Source organism: Plectropomus leopardus, unplaced genomic scaffold, assembly GCF_026936395.1.
Source record: "Plectropomus leopardus strain MGB_pleo_1.0 unplaced genomic scaffold, ASM2693639v1 Contig32, whole genome shotgun sequence".
Lineage (NCBI taxonomy): Eukaryota > Metazoa > Chordata > Actinopteri > Perciformes > Serranidae > Plectropomus > Plectropomus leopardus.
In genome coordinates this window covers 67,134-72,327 of record NW_028274706.1, presented here as the reverse complement: position 1 = coordinate 72,327, position 5,194 = coordinate 67,134, and the positions used below count along the sequence as shown (strand labels likewise).

Genomic DNA, 5,194 nt, shown 5'->3' with positions numbered 1-5,194 from the left:
TGGGTTTAGAGTATGGCTCCAAGAGTATTTTTTGTTTGTCTTAGGATGTACTTTATACCTCCAAATTTTTAAACCTCTGCATCAAATGGTTTGCCGGGGCTGGCATTTAGGGGGCGCTACTGAGCTCACCTGACACCTACACGAGACCTATAAAATACAAAAATTTTCACCAGTCCTGATAAGCATGAGTTTTCAAGTATGATAAAGCCCTCAAAAAATTGATTCATTCTCCAAAATAATAATAAGAAGAATAAAAAGCAGATCAATTACAAAGGGTCCTCACACTGGTCAGTGCTTGGGCCCCAATAATCCCTACAGTTTCAATAGGGGCCCGCACCCTTCGGTGCTGGGGCCCTAATTAAACTGCAAGCTTAGCGATGAGCAGACCCTCGCACCCCTATAAAACTAGGGGTATCTGCCGTGACTCAACTGCCCCAATCTTTAATTGTAGTGAAAGTCAGAAAATGCATGCAGAAAGTTTGGACCACTGAGTGACATATTTAACACGGTGTAGTACTTCCTAAAACCACGAGGTGGCGCTTGAGACAACACAAAATTTAAGTCATCCTGGTCTACATCATTTGTAGACCAATGTAAATTGCATGTAAATCAAAGGATGATATTGTTACAGAAGATGATATTGTTACTGAAGTTACAGAAGCTTCCTGTTTGGTGGCGAATACTGCATTGCCACGGCAATGTCATTCATTGAAAACATATGATCTTCACAAGGAGGCATCATGAAGGTCTTACTTTTGTTACCAAGTTTGAGTTGAATGTGGTCAGCCTGTAAGAGGATGCAACTAAAAATATGAATCATTTAAATTCCTGTTTCCAGTAGGTGGTGGTATGCCGATAAGTCAAGTGAGCCATGCAGATGTGTTCAACTCTGTACTTTTATCAAGCATGAGAAGTTTTCGGCAGCTCTGATGATGTTTGGCTGAGATAGAACAACGTGCTGTTTCATGGCGAAACATCAAAGGTGGAAACTCAAGTCATGCCCAAATTGTGTGAAAAAATCACAAATTGAATAACTTTTGATGTCCCATGATCTTTCATTTCAGTGAAAGTCTGATCAAACAAGCCGAGAGTTTCAATCTTTCAGTTAGACATTCCATTTGGGTTTATACTTCCTGTGGCCACTAGGTAGTGCTGGAGACCTCACAAAATGTATGTCATCTTGGTCTACATCATGTGTAGACCAAACCATGTAAATGTCCTGTCAAATCAATCCGTCAAAGTATAGTTGTGTTAAGAGGCTTACTTCCTTTTGCCAGTTGGTGGCGCTGTGATTATCATACTTAATTGACCTGTTGATGTATTCAGGGCACCACCTGTAAAATGTTGGCCCATTCCATTGATGCAACGTGAACTTCCTGTTTGGCGGTGAAGAGCATGTTGCCATGGCAACGATGTCCATGAAAAAAGCTCTGAAATCACAAGGAGGCATTGTCAAGGTCTCAGCACTTTTATTACCAAGTTTGAGCTGAACATGGTCAACCTGTAAGGAGGTGCAAATTAAAATAAAAACATATAACTCCCCTGACTCCAGTAGGTGGCGCTGTGATGATTACTCAATTGAGCCATGCAGCTTTGTTTAGGCCGAGATTCTTATCAAGCATGAGAAGTATTGGGCAGATCGGATGATGTTTGGCTGAGTTACAACAACTTCCTGTTTCATGGCAAGCATCAAAATTAGAAACCAAGCCACGCCCACATAGCATTACGAAAACTAAAATTTTAAATCAGTTTTTATGTCACATGTCTTAATGGTTTCATTGACCACATTTGAAGTCAGTTTGGTGAAATCTGCAGGAGATATACATCGAAAAAGAACACGTGATTTTCATGCCATTTCCTGTTGCCAGTAGGTGGCCCTATAAGAAATGGTAAGGGTTACCATGTAGATGTGTTCAAGATGGGACTGTCATCAAATGTGACGTTTGGTACAGATTGAGCCATGTCCCTCGGAGTTATTAACTATTTCCTGTTTACTTCCGGTTCTTGGCGAGACATGGCAATGTTTGGCCTAATACTTGACCCACAGTGTAATGAAAACTCAGGATTTTAATAACTTTTGATGACCAAGTCCTTCTGAGAAGACGTTTTAATTTTGAAGTCAATCAGGTGAAATCTGTCGGACAAGATGTGAAAATGGCCAAAAACACGCCAAAATTGCAACTTCAAATCAAAATGGCTGACCTCCTGTGGGGTTTGCCATTATGGGTCCAAGAGACTTTTTGTTCGTCTTGGGGTGCTACATGTGCCTACCAATCTTGGTTAATGTAGATGAAAGCAGAGGCGGGGCTCTTTCACACAAATGTAATAGAGCCATTTCTTACAATTTGTGCCTGAGACCAAAGTATCAAAGTTTTCACCAGACCCAATAAAGCTGCAAAGTTTAATGAGTTTTTGAATGTGATAAAGCCCCCCAAAAGGCAATTCATTTATAGGAATAATAATAATAATGATAATTCCTTGCATTCCAAGAGGGTCCTCGCACCATTCAGTGCTTGGGCCCTAATAATAATAAGTGGGGGGATGGGCAGCGAAAACATAACAGTTAAAGTCCATTTCAGGGTGACTTTGACCTTGCATTTGTTTCATTCTTGTTAATGCAATATCTGAAGATGGCTATGAGAGACTTCCTCAAATTTTGCACTAATATCCACTTGAACTCAAGAATGAACTGATGGTCAAAGGTCCAAGTCTTAGACAAAACAGGTTACAATGTAACCTGTTTTATGAATTACATTGTAACCTCATAAAACATATTTTCAGAATTATTCAAGAACTATACTATATGCTCAAATTCTAAGTTCTCAAATTTGATAGCCAAGATGTCAAAGCTCAGCTGTGACATCATTATATTCTCTGCAACCTGACTGTGAATTATTTCTGTAAATCTCTTGCTCTGTCAGCACTTCTGTATTCCTTCTGATCACCATTTGTTGGTGTACTGCTGCGCCGGACTTTCCCCACTCTGCCTGTGTTAGTGTTTTGAAAAGGATGAGTGTAATTTGAGGTTTTAGTGTGCAAAAGTTATAAAGTTCATTGTAAGGAGTTTATCAGCTGGGTTAAATGTGCTGTTCTATGTAAGCTGGATGTTTTTTCATGAAAGTTCTGAAAGAGATATAATTTGTCTGAATGTAAGAGATTCATCAATGTAAGAGGTATGTGTCTTGTCTTGCAGTAAAGAACCGTAGGTTTGTATCAAACCCACAGCTGGTGTGGCAAGGACATAGCTTTTGAATATTGGGTGCCCCTGGAAATTTTTTAATGGACTCAAGTGAATCGTAGTTAGAACATTTGGTACATGCATACCAAGAAATCAGAAAAATTGTATATCAATCATGCCGTGTTACTAATTTGTGAAGAAAACTCTGTTTTTCTCTCATGCCTTCATGAAGAACGGTGAACACTGAATTGATGAATGGTTGGGAACCATGTTCAACAACAGTAAATCATTGTCAGAACAGCTTAGCAAACTCTCACATAATTTTTGCTGGATAATCTAAGTCTCATTTATACAGTTGTATGCCTAGTACTTCCCAAACACAACCTTTAATCTTGAACACTGCGATTCTGTTCTGTTGTCTTGTGTGGGACTACCAGCTGCCTGCAAATGTACTGAGGCTGATGCAGACCCGGCTGCAGAAACAAATCTAAGGGGGGGCTTACATTTTTTTGGGGGGGGCAAACTTTTTCAACCTACTTTTTTTTTTTTTGGCTTCAGGCTGACCAACTGCTCTGTGACCACTCCTACAGTGCTGAGAGATAATTTTCCTCTCTCTAAAAATGGGCAGTTCATCTCAAAATCTAAAAAACAAACAAACAACAGTGTGGTGCTGTGTCCATTTATTCCACTCAAGCATAAAAGGACATGAATTGATGATTGGAACAAGCGGGATACAGCTGCAACTTCTGGAAATATAATGATGATGTCAAGCTGAACACTGAGGTATACATTCATGCTAGGAGAGGTAACTACAGCAGCTAGGGAGCACAGGGAGCATCACAAAGCAGTGTTACCCTTCTGCCTGCAAGTGTGTGTGTGTGTGTGTGTGTGTGTGTGTGTGTGTGAGTGAAAGGTTTAATCACTTTCAGTAGAGTGGCAGGCGGCGTCTGTGGACTGTGTGAAACCTTTTTAAAACAATGTCCTTCCACTCATTCCTAAATTTCCGAGTCAAGTCCTTCTCAAATGCCAATTGGATCAGGTTGGCCTTGCGTTGATGAAGCATGGTTTGGCGATGCTCTGTGAAGATATTTTTCAGAGTGGAAAATGAATTTTCACAGGATGCAGTACTGGCTCCGAAAGTCAGGCCATGTTTAAATGCAGTCAAGGCGGTAGGCATTGCTTCCAGTGGCTTCTGGAACTGGTTTAAAATCTGAGGGAGAAATAAGGTTGAAATCAATATCATTACAACCATAATTATTCCCCAGATAACAATATAAATTGTATGCAACATCATGTTGAACAATCAAATAAATTCTCATCTCATTGAACTAAATCATGTTAGGTGTGATGTGTGATCTGTTTGACTGCTTGATGAAACCTTGATCCTGTAAAATATCAGTTTGTTTTAAAGGTCCCAAATGACCAGGCCATGACAATATAGGCTATTTGATAATTCTAAAGGAGTCTTGTAGCTTTTTGAGATTTGAATACAATAAAAACAATACTGAACTTTTGCCTAGCCTTAATCACCTGTTTCATTGTCCACTTCTGCCCATCCGGTGGAAAAGACTCTTGCATTTGTGTCCTGAGGAAGTTGCGGGCCACCTCGAATTCAGAGTCCAGAGCAGGTGTGTTGGTGAGGTCAAGTAAAGGCTTCACCTTTCTGACATCCAAGAATGTGGCTTGCACAGGATCCAGGGCATTTAGTGCCTCCATCAGGTCACAGATTATGTTTCCCAGCGATTTTCATTTCTCCGCACACTGAGTCAATGCAACTGTAATAAATCCTGCGTAGTTCTGTTTCATCATTACAATCTACATGTGTGCTGATTTCCTCAACTACGTAGTCAGCAAAGGCAGAGTTTTGTGAGCGTCTTCTCTTTGATGGCCTTGTTGTGACACTGTCACAATGCGCTAGGATTGCCTGGAATTCAGTCTCAGTGCGCATATTCTCAAGACAGGTACATGCACTGCTGATAAGCTGCAAACCCTAGAAGAAAAGAAAAAAAAACTTTT

General features: G+C 40.3%; 1 long non-coding RNA gene across 1 annotated transcript; it reads right to left on the bottom strand.

The window, feature by feature from the left end:
- Nucleotides 1–3,843: 3,843 nt before the first annotated feature.
- On the bottom strand, nucleotides 3,844–4,897 carry LOC148185420 (uncharacterized). The gene is made up of 2 exons (XR_015775974.1): nucleotides 4,709–4,897; nucleotides 3,844–4,388 (listed from the first exon to the last, which is right to left on the bottom strand). It is a non-coding gene; the product is annotated as an uncharacterized LOC148185420 (long non-coding RNA).
- Between the last annotated feature and the right edge of the window lie 297 nt (nucleotides 4,898–5,194).